Source organism: Macaca nemestrina, chromosome 4 (genome assembly GCF_043159975.1).
Source record: "Macaca nemestrina isolate mMacNem1 chromosome 4, mMacNem.hap1, whole genome shotgun sequence".
NCBI lineage: Eukaryota > Metazoa > Chordata > Mammalia > Primates > Cercopithecidae > Macaca > Macaca nemestrina.
Window position 1 is genome coordinate 49,288,263 of NC_092128.1, and position 12,435 is coordinate 49,300,697.

Here is a 12,435-nt window from a genome sequence, read left to right on the forward strand (position 1 = left end):
AGCCCAGGCTGGAGTGCAGTGGCCGGATCTCAGCTCACTGCAAGCTCCGCCTCCCGGGTTCACGCCATTCTCCGGCCTCAGCCTCCCGAGTAGCTGGGACTACAGGCGCTGCCACCTCGCCCGGCTATTTTTTGTATTTCTTAGTAGAGACGGGGTTTCACCATGTTAGCCAGGATGGTCTCGATTTCCTGACCTCGTGATCCACCCATCTCGGCCTCCCAAAGTGCTGGGATTACAGGCTTGAGCCACCGCGCCCGGCCTCAGTCTAGTTTTTCATGTCAACATTTTCGGAAGTTTAGGTTTCTCATTTTTTAACAACTCCTTCCCTCAAATTAAGTCATTTGAATGACTTAATTTAGTTTTACTAGTTTATTGAATCTTATTTATTTTTACTAATTTAATTTCTTTTTACTGAAACATAGTATTTAATTCTAGCAGCAGAAGATTCTGAGTAGTTAATTCATTCCTTGTATCTTTTTAAAATTTAATTTAATTAATGTATTTATTTTGAGACAGAGTCTTGCTCTGTCGCCCAGGCTGGAGTGCAGTGGTGCAATCTCGGCTCACTGCAAGCTCCGCCTCCCAGGTTCACACCATTCTCCTGCCTCAGTCTCCCAAGTGGCTGGGACTACAGGCGCCCACCACCACACCCAGCTAATTTTTTTTTTTTTTTTTTTGTATTTTTAGTAGAGACAGGGTTTCATCATGTTAGACAGGATGGTCTCCATCACCTCATGATCTGCCCGCCTCGGCCTCCCAAAGTGCTGGGATTACAGGCGTGAGTCACCGCACCCGGCCATTTTCTTGTATCTTTCAAAATATCATTAATTCATCCTGGAACCATAAGTGATCATTTTGGTTATAGAATGTTTAGGCTGACTATAATTTATTATCTCTCAATCTTTTAAAAATTATTCAATTATCTTTGGCATTTATTCTTGCTAATGTGATCTTGCTTTCAGTTTATTTCAGTGTAGCTCCTCTGTTTTATCTTTCTCTCTCATTTTTAGTATGATCCTCCACTACCAGTAATCAGAGCCTCCATATTAGAAAATGCCTACCATTATCTTGGCAACAATATCTCACTCCTATATTATTGATACTCTCCATATGTGAATGTAACTAAGCATAGAATGATCTTTAATATTCTACCCTTCAGCTCTTAATCTCTTCATACATTTGTGCTTCATTCTGAGTACTGAGTAACTTTCTCGCCTATTTTACCATTTACTAAGTCTGTTTCAATCTATACCTCATAACTTGTTTAACCTATTCATTGAGGATATCATTGTACTTTTTTGATATCACATGCAGAGAATAAAGTTCATTTTATTCCTAAATTAATGGCACAATATCTTTTTTTTATATTTTATATGAGCCATTCTTAAGTTCAAATTAATTCTTTTAATTTATAGACAATATATTTACAGTTTACAGAAGAATTTAACAAAATATATAAATAGTTCTCATATAACCTCACTTCTCTCCCCCCCAACACACAAAGTTTCTTATATTATTAATATTTTTTCATTAGTGTGGTATGTTTGTTACAATTAATGAGTAAATATACATACCTTGTTATTAGCTAAAGTTCATAGTTTACATGAGGTATCATTTTGTGTTACACATTCTATAGGTTTTGACAAGTGTGTAATGACATTTATTCATTATTACTATCTCATGAGGAAGAGTAGCATTACCCTAGAAATCACCTACTCATGCCTCTCACTGTCCCCAGCCAGAACCCCTGCTAGCCACTAATCTTTTCATGTCTTTGTAGTTGCCTGTTCCTGAATGCGGTACACATTTGCAGTCATACAGTAGGTAGCATTTTTAGATTGGCTTCTTTCTTGTAGCAATACACATAGCACATTTCTTATCATCACTGACAATATTCCATTATGTGGTTTAACCACCGTTTATCTGTTCACCTATTGAAGGATATTTAGGTTTCTTCTGAGTTTTGCCAATTATGAACAAAGCTGCTGTAAACAATCATTTTCAGGTCTTTGTGTGGACATAAAGTTTTGAACTCATTTAAATAAATAACAAGGAGTATGATTGTGAGATCATATGAAAAGAGTATGTTTAGTTTGATAAGAAACTGTCAAAATGTGTTTCTATGTATCAGTATTGTGCACTGTTGACAGCAATAAATAAGAGCTGCTGCTTCACCTACTTGCTAGTGTTTGCTGTTGCCAGTGTTTGTTGTTGCCAGTGTTTTAGATTGTAGCTATTTTAATAGGTAGATAGTGGTCATTGTTAGTTCAATTTGCAGTTCCTTAATGGCACATGATGTTGAATGTCTTTTCATGTGCTTATTTGCCATTAGTATATATTTTTGGTGGGATGTCTATGCAGATCTTTTCTACATTTTTTTAATTGGATTGTTTATTTTCTTATTGTTGATTTAAAAAAAATATTTGTATGTTTTGGATACCAGTCTTTTATCAAATATTTGTTTTGCAAAGGTTTTCTTTCTGCCTATGAGTTATCTTTTTATTCTTTTAATAGTGTCTTTGTAGAACAGGAAGTTTTTAATTTAATGAGATCCAACTTTTCATGGATTGTGCTTTTGGTGTTATGTTTAAAACATCTTCAACAAACTAAGTCATCCATATTTTCTCCTACATTATCTTATAGGAATTTTGTAGGTTTCCATTTGACTTTAGGTCTACAATCCTTTTGGAATTAATTTCTGTGAAATTTGTAAGGTTTGTGTTTAGAATATTTGTGTGTGTGTGTGTGTGTGTGTGTGTGTGCTTATGGATTCTCAGTTTTCCCAGCATTATTCATTGATTCACTGAAAAGACTACTGTCTTAGTCAGCTGGCGCTGCCATAACAAAATACCACAGACTGGGTAGCTTAAACAAAAGATATTTGTTTTCCTCATAGTTCTAGAGAATGGAATTCCAAGTTTACGGTGCCAGCATGGTTGGTTTCAGGTCAGGCCTCATTTCCTGTAAGTTACCAGCTCTTGCCGTGTGTTCACATGACCTCTTCTCTGCACGTACTGAGAGGCAGAGAGAGAGAAAGAGAGAGAGCATGCAAACTCCCTGGTGTCTTTTCTTACAAGAAAAGGAATCTCATCCTATCAGAACTCTACCCTTATGACCTTATGTGACTTTAAATTGCCTCCTTAAAGGTCTTATTACCAATAGAGTCACTTACCAATAGTTAGGGCTTCAACGTACGCATTTAGGTTGGACACAGTTCGATCAAAGCAACTATCCATTCTTCATTGAATTATCTTTTCTCTTTTGTAAAAGATTAGTGGCTAATTTGTGGGAGACTTTTTCTGGGCTCCCTAATCAGTTCTATTGATCCATGTGTCTATTCTTAAACCAGTATCACACTATCTTCAATATTGCTACTGAATTGTAAGACTTGAAGTAGGTAATATCAGTCTTTGAATTTGTTCTCCTTTAATATTATGCTGGTTATTTAGAGTCTTTTGGTTTTTTACATATTCTTTAGAATCAGGTTTTCAGTGTGCACAAAATAACTTGCTTGGGTTTTCATTGGGACTGTGTTAAATCTATAGATCAAGTTGTGAAGAACTGACATGTTGACAACATCAAATTTTCCTATTTATGTATCTTTTTCTCCATTTACTTTGATCTTTGATTTCTTACATCAGAGTTTTGTAGATTTTTCTCAAATACATCCTGTATATATTTGTTAAATTTATACCTAATTATTTTATTTTATTGAAGCTAAGGTAAAGGGTATTGTGCTTTTAATTCCAAGTTCCAATTCATTGCTGGAATATAAGAAAGTAATTGAGTTACTATTTTGTGCATGTTGACAAACTGATTCTAAAGCATATATGGAAAAGAAAAAGAACCTAAATAGCCAGCATAGTATTAAAGGAGAACAAATTCAAAGGACTGATACTACCTGCTTCAGGTCTTACAATTAATTAGCATTGTTGAAGGTAGTGTGATAATGGTGAAAGAATAGACACAGATCAATTTTATTTTTCTTATCAACTAAGAATAAGAAAAATAAAAGAAAAATAAAATATTTCATCTTACCTTCATTTATTCTTCCTTAGACCATTTGGGCTGCTATAACAAAATATCATAGGCTGAGAGGCTTATAAAGAGTAGAAATGTGTTTCTTACAGTTCTGGGGGTTGGGGAGTCCAAGATCAAAGTATAGGCAGATTGACTGTCTGATGAGGTCCTGCCTTCTCACAGTCATCTTCTCACTCTAACCTCACATGGTAGAAGGGGCAAAGGGTCTCTCTTGGGCCTCTTTGTTAAGGGCACTGATTCCACTTTTTGAGGACTCAAACCTCACAATCTACCTACCAAAGGCCCCATCTCTGAATACTATGACTTGGAGGTAAAAAATTCAGCTTGTGAATTTTGGGAAAAAATAAATATCACACTATTGAATGTTAACTAACATTTTTCTTTTCATGGTTTGATAATTTCAAAATAATTGTCATACCTGAGTCTGAGTCAGATGCTTGCTCTGTCTCTTTTTTGTTTTTGAATATGTCTTGTAGTTCTGTTTTTTATGAAAGCAGGGCATGATGTGCTGGGTAGAAGGAACTGAGGTACAAGTCTGAGGATTTATGTATATCTGGCTAGAAGTTTTTATTTCTTTCTCTATCTCTGCCCTCTACCTCTTTCTCCTTTTCCCTTTTCTTCTTACTTTTATTTTTTGTTTCTGTTGCTCTCCTTCCAGATTCTTTGTTGTTGTTGTTGTTATTTATTTATTAATTTATTTTGAGACAGAGTTTTGCTCTTGTTTCTCACACTGGAGTGCAATGGAACTATCTCAGCTCACTGCAATCTTCGCCTCCCAGGTTCAAACAATTCTCCTGCCTCAGCTTCCCAAGTAGCTGCGATTACAGGCATGTGCCACCATGCCCAGTTAATTTTGTATTTTTAGTCATGATGGGGTTTCACCATGTTGGTCAGGCTGGTATAGAACTCCTGACATCAAGTGATCAACCTGCCTTGGCCTCCCAAATTGCTAGGATTACAGGTGTGAGTCACAGTGCCCGGCTTTTTTCTAGATTCTTAAATTGAACAGTAAGTTCATTTGTTTCATTCTTTATATTCTGATAAATCTATTGGAAAATACGAAGTTTTCTCCATGCATTTCTTTAACTCTGACTCACAAATTTAGTGTGTTAGTCATTTTACTGTGACTCAGTTTAAAATATTTTTTATTTCTTTCATTATTTTTGTACAAATAGGTTAATGTATAGCTTTTAAATTTCAAGGACTTTTTCCTTTCTTCAGTTTTGTTTTTATCATTTGTTTCTTTTTATAACATTCTGCATAATGCTGCTTTATTAAAATTATTTTGGGTCCTTTGATTGCCTTTATTCATCATGACTTTTGTGAATGTGTGCGTTTATATGTACATATATAGTTCATAACATATGTATAAACACCATAAAATACATGTATGCATAAGTATATTAGTGCTCATGGTATTCAATTTCTATTTCTTTATTACTTTTTGATTTTGTTATTTCTATGTTTTTTACTAATTTTTCTTCTTAATATATCAGGTTTCCAGATTAATGTAAATTTTTCATTTAAAATTATTGGTTTGTCTGTTTCAATATATCAGTGTTTTTAAATAATTCAAGGCTGTAATGTTAGTTGCATATGTATTTATAATTATTATAACTTCTTAAAATTGTTCTATTTTTAGCAAATAGACTATCTTCATCTATTGTATTTTTAATTTTGCAGTATATTTTTATTGATACTAAATTCTCCTTTACACTATTATATTCTCTCCACACAAGCACAACTCATCTACTTTTTATTATTTTAAGTGTTTCTTATAGTTTTTATGTTAAAATAGGACTCCTCAAATTTCCTCTAGTTTTTCTTTTCTTTTCCTTTTTTTTTTTCTTTGCAGGATTGGACTTAGGAAAGGGAGATAAAAGATCCTATAAAATGTTATTATCCTAACAGATGCTAGAGAAAATAATTCAGTAATTCTGTTTTTGCTTATCTAATCTATTTTACAAGCTATCATGCATTTTTCTTCAAAATTTAATGACAATAAGCATGTGTTTCTGTACATCTATAATTTCCAGAAGCTATAAATGGGTCCTTTCTAATCTGTCTTTTCTTTCTGTTTCATACAGTGTAATCTGACATTATTTTTATAAATGAGATTTTATTACTTAAGCATTGTAAGCATACTTATTGTAAACTGTCTTTTAAAATGTTTATGCATATTATTATCATTCTAATTGTTCTTAAATGCATCTGTTCTCTCTTATGATAGTCTGATACTTTTCTGTTGTTAAATTTTAAATTGTCAGGTCATTTTAAGAACGATTTGTTTTCTGAAAGAATACTATGTTTTGGGATTGTGAAATATTTTTTTATAAATTTACATTTGCCTCTCCTCATGCCCTATTGGTTTTGCTGTTTCTAGAACAAATTTTATGTTTAGCCTTTACTTAAAGTTGTTGCTGCCTTCTCACATTCATAACTGATACCTTCTTATGTTTACCATCTCATGAGTTATTCTTTTACTCTTAGAATCCTGTGAAGGTGACAGTATTTTTTGCGATGCTTTTGTTCAAGTACATAATTATTTTTGTCTTACTTTCATGTAGAGAGCAGTCCTTTGATGCTGTTGACTTTACAAAGTGGATTTCATGATGGAAATTCCATTCATGACATCAGCTTTAAATTGTTTATTTTTTCATAGCACTTAACAATGAGCTTGCTTTCTTCAATGGCAGTTATACATGTAAATACTTTTACTTTTATGTTTTATCCAACACTCCTGTGTGTTTGCTGTGGGGAAGTGGCACATGTATGTCAGGTCAGTCTAGCATATACACCTGGTTACACAGAATAAAATGTTGCTTTTGTTTTTTTTCTGTTTTTTGTTTTTTTACCATGAACTTAGTGCATTGCTTTCTTAGGACTAGAGTTGAGCTGAGTTTATATTAGATTTTTGTCAATTTTTAAATAAAAGTAACTGTTACTATTATTAAATGCCTAAATGCTTATTACAGTTTTATTACATGCCAGTTACTTTAAAATACATTGAATTATTTCCTCCTTTTATCAGTGCAGTACAATAATTACATATATAGATAAAAACAATGAAATATAGAGACTTTAATTAATCAGTTCATGTCTTTGTAGAAACTATGGAGAATCTATAAAGTTTCCCTCTGGATTTTGATGCCTTAAACAGTAAGATAAAGCAATACTGAACTAACATATTCTTATCCTTCCCCCCCCCAAAAAATTGTAATATGAGTTGTTAAAATTCTAGAAACAGCAGAATACCAGAAGGTTCAATGGCATACAAACAATCACAGTTGCTAAACTAGGCAACTGACATTCATAATTGCTTACATAAAATTCATGTTTTGATGGGTTCTTATCCGTTATACAGATAAAGCCAATTTACTGAGATGGTGTTCTTGCAATTGCGAAAGAGTTTAATAAACACAGAGCTGGCTAAACAGAAGACCTGAGTTTTATACTCAAATCACTCTCCCTGAAAATTAGGAGGCTAGGGTTTTTTTAAGGGCAGTTTGGCAGGCAGGGGACTAGGGAATGGGAAATGCTGATTGGTTGGGTTGGGGATGAAATCATAGAATGTCAGAGCTTGTCTCCTTGTCCTGACTTAGTTCCTGGGTAAGGACCAAACACCAGATAACTCAGTTTACCAATCTGGGTGGTGCCAGCTGGTCCATAAGAATGCAGGGTCTGAAAAATACTTCAAACATCCATCTGACATTTTACAACAGGAATTTTATCTATAGGAGCAATTGGGGAGATTATAAATGTTGTGACCTCTGGCTATGTGACTCCTGAGCCATAATTTCTAATCTTGTGGCTAATTTATTAGTTTTACAAAGGCAGTCTGGTCTCCAGGGTAGGAGGGTTTTATTTCAGGAAGAAGTTATTATCATCTTTGTTTCAAAGTTAAACAATAAACTAAATTCATCCTATAATTACATTGGCCACTGCCGAGAAATGAACAAGGGAAGCTTGGAATTAAAAGCAAGATGGAGGTTAGGTCATATTTATTTCACCGTCGTAATCTTCTATGTCAGATTTTTCTCACTGTTATAATTTTTGCAAAAGCAGTTTCTTTCATATAGGGTTAATTGTAGCTTAAATTGGTACAATATAGTGCACATATTTTGGATAATCTAATTTAGTGTATATATATTCAATAAAAGATAACCTAAAAACAAAACAAAACAATAGCATAAACTTCCTCTTACTTAAAACTCTTTCTTTCTCTTTCTTTCTTTCTTTCTTTCTTTCTTTCTTTCTTTCTTTCTTTCTTTCTTTCTTTCTTTCTTTCTTTCTTTTTTTTTTTTGAGACAGAGTCTTGCTCTGTTGCTCAGGCTGGAGTGCAGTGGAGCGATCTCGGCTCACTGGACCAAGCTCCGCCTCCCGGGTTCATGCCATTCTCCTGCCTCAGCCTCCCAAGTAGCTGGGACTACAGGCTCCCACCACCACACCTGGCTAATTTTTTTTTAATTTTTTTATTTTTAGTAGAGACAGGGTTTCACCATGTTAGCCAGGATGGTCTTCATCTCCTGACCTTGTGATCCGCCCGCCTTGGCCTCCCAAAGTGCTGGGATTACAGGTGTGAGTCACCGCGCTTGGCCTGGAAACTCTTTCTTAATCAAAGAGTGATATTTTAATAGTAAACCCTAAATGATATCCTACAGAATGAAAACCTGAGTAGATAATTTAGACCAAGAATATCTGAAATCAAATAAATAATCTTTTTAAGAAAATACTTGAAATATGTCATCACTATTTAATTTTAAATGTGTTATAGAGTTATCACAATGTTAATGGAGGTTTTTTTGATAGTATATAGCAAAAAGCTAACATCTTTCAGGAAATATATATTTTTATAACTACTCAACATTTTGAAATATAGTCATTGATATATTCACAATGTAGACCTTATCATATGATGATATGAGTTTCATTTAGGTACGTGCTCATATTTGTCCATCTGTGGGCTCCACAATGATGGTTTCTAAAAGAGGCTTTCCCTGCGTGTAGTTTTAATTTTTTAAACTAATTCCAGGAGATTTAAATTGTATAAATTACCAACTAATGAAAAAGCTTTTTAGTACATCTTATCAAGAAACCAGAGTCTCTCAAATTTAATTCAGGTGCCTAGGACTGAATTTTAACTAATTTGAAGTACACCATAATGTAAGAGGTAGTGTTGTAATGTGAAATGTGAAGGCAATTTGGCAAGATATAGCAGCACAACTCCAGGGAAGGCCATTTACTTAGATTTTGATGCAAATGGAACCCATTGAAATTATATATATCAAACTATGCAGTCACTCAAGGCCACCCTTTATGAAGAGAAAGCTTGCTCACATAACCAAAAAGAAGGAAAGAAAAGGAATGAATGTAAATATGGATCAGCATAGCTGGTGGTTATGACACGGTGCTTCAGGAGGAGTATCCCCATTTATTTATTAGGTAATATTAGAAGAGTAGGGGAGCTATCCAGACCGAACATTTTCTTTCTATCCAGTTGTAGACTGCTTTAATATTCCCTATTCTCAAATTCCTTCTTGGACAGACATTAGGACTTCCCTTACTATGTAAGTGGTATTCAGTTTGAGACTTTTGCAGTTGACTTAGATTGTTGAATCTATGCTAAGTGACTTGCACATCTTTTCTCATGTAATTGTCATGACAAGCTTATGAAGCACATATCATTAGTGTTATATATTTGCTGAGAAAGCTGAAACGTAGGGACCTTAAGGAACTTGCTCAGATTGAAAAGTCCAGGTTAGTCCCAGTATCTGTTCCCTCTGTTATGCTTCCTCCTGTACATGTGTGAGCACGTAAGAACTAACAGGTTTCACTTTCACCTAATGTGCTAATAAAAAGCATAATGTAAACATTTAATAATTAAAATTGACATTTCTTTAAGAATGGTCATCTTTTGTACTAAAATTATGTTTATTTCAGTTTTTACTTATGTCGTTGCTTTTTCAAACTCACCGTTTTATAAAATTCACATCTAAACTCCAAAGCATTCTACACTTGTCAGAACCATTTTCTTGCCACCCCCTTCTTATTCCTGAAATATGATTTCTACTTCCAATTATTTCCTCAAATAGTGATCTTTTCTTCAATCTTATTTATTTGACTATTCTGTAGAATTGAACTTATTGATCATTCACTGCAGTTTTAACTCTATTTGATGACCCTGAAGAGTTCCTATAATTGTCAAATGCCCTTTCGTTCACTGATTGCCCATGCATTCCCTAGTCTGCATCTTGCTTGGTTTGGCTTTACTGACCCCACTCTCTTCCATCATCTTCTCACTTTATTCCAAAGCTTATTGTGATTATTATTTTAGAGACAGGATCTCTGTTACCTAAGCTGAAGTGCAGTGGCACAAATGTGGCTCACTGCAGCTTGGTACTCCTTGGCTCGGGTGATTCTCCCCACCTCAGCCTCCCAAGCAGATGGGATTACAGGCATGAGCCGTTGCACCCAGAAAAACTTAATTTTAAGCAATAAATTCTTCTCTCTTTTCTATGTGCTTCAGTTACATTATCACTTCAGTGATCTTCATTGAATTAGTTCTGTGTTAACAATCTTATTAATTTCCTATTGCTGCCTTAATAAATTACTACAAATTTAGGGGATTAAAACAACACAATTTTATTGTCTCAGAGTTCTGTAGGTCAGGAATCTAAGCATAATGTGGATCAGCTTGTTCTTTGCTCTTGACTTCACAAAATCAATGTGTCAGCATCGTTGTTTTTTTCCTGGAAGCTCTGGGATAAAACAGCTTCTAAGCGTATTTAGTTTGTTGTCAGAATTCAGTTCCATGCAATTGTAGGACTGAGGTTCTCATTTCCGTACTAGCTGTTGGGTAGGGTCACTTTCATCTTTTAGAGGCCTTTCTCATTCTTTGTAATATGATCTTCTTCCTTCATATTCAAAGTCAGCAACAGTAGATTTAGTCATTCTAATGGCTCAAATCTTTCTGACCTCCCCTTGTGCCTCAACTCTCCTCTGCCTCTCTCTTCAGTTAAATTTCTCTAACTCTTCTGACTTCTGCTTTTAGTAGCTCATGTAATGATGCTAGCTCTACTGGGGTAATCCAGAATATTCTTCCTATCTCAAGATGAAACTGAGCAGCAACCTTCATTCTGTCTTCAAAACTCTTTACTACAATACCTAGATCACCATTTCATTAAATAACCAGGGAACAGGAATCTTACAGGGAAGTGTAGGGGAGCGCATATTTTGAATTTTGCTATGACAGCTATGTGTATCTTTAGCCCAACATCCAAGAGCAGTCAAATATTTTTAGTTCTCAATGCAATATTGCCACCTGAATATTCCCCCTAAAATCAATAATTCTAAGCCAAATTAATTATCTTCTGTATAAAGTTGGCTCTTTCTTGAACTGGTTTTCCTATTCTGTGAACATAACCACTCTAAGAGATAGTCTCTTGGGCTCTTAAGCTAGACTTCAAGTTTTTTCTTTTTCTTCTTTTTTTTTTTTTTTTTTTGAGACAGAGTCTCACTCTGTCGCCCAGTCTAGAGTGCAGTGGCACCATTTCAGCCAACTGCAACCTCCGCCTCGCAGGTTCAAGCTATTCTTCTGCTTCAGCCTTCCAAGTAGCTGAGACTATAGGCACGCACCACTATGCCTGGCTAATTTTTTGTGTTTTTTGTAGAGACAGGGTTTCTCCTGTTAGCCAGGATGGTCTTGATTTCCTGACCTTGTGATCCGCCTGCCTCAGCCTCCCAAAGTGCTGGGATTACAGGTGTGAGCCACCACACCTGGCCTCTTATTTTATTTTATTTTTTTTCCGTCTCTCTCACTTCAATCTCATGCATGCATCAGAACTAGCTAAATTTTGTGTGTGTGTTAGCTTTAAGCTTAGCTCCATCTTCTTAATGTGTGATATCACTTTTTTTCATGTTATTATAACATTGATTGCCTAAATAAATTTTTTGCAAATACAGTCATCAAAGCTCAATTTATTATCATATGCTAGCAAATATCTGCAAGAAGTGCCCTTAAATAGCTACTGTTTGATTCTTGGGAACATTAGCACAAGATTGATTTTATAACCGTAATGCTAGCCATGTTTTTAACTTCACTGAGCACACACATTCTTATACTTAATTCCTTTGAAAATCTGGCTCAGTGTCTTTTCAGCCACCCATAAGCTTTATGTGCTTAATCATGATCAGCTTTTTCCACTGTACACTCCAAAAAACAAACAAATTAATATGTTTTTGCTTCTGACAGATGAGCAGTCCCTAAAGGTAACAGAGCCTTGATCTTCTCTTGAATTGGCCTACACATTGATGATTAACTTAATGTAAATAATCTTTCTTTCTTTTCATAAAACAGGTACTAATTTAGGACTAGGGATAAGACAATAATCAACT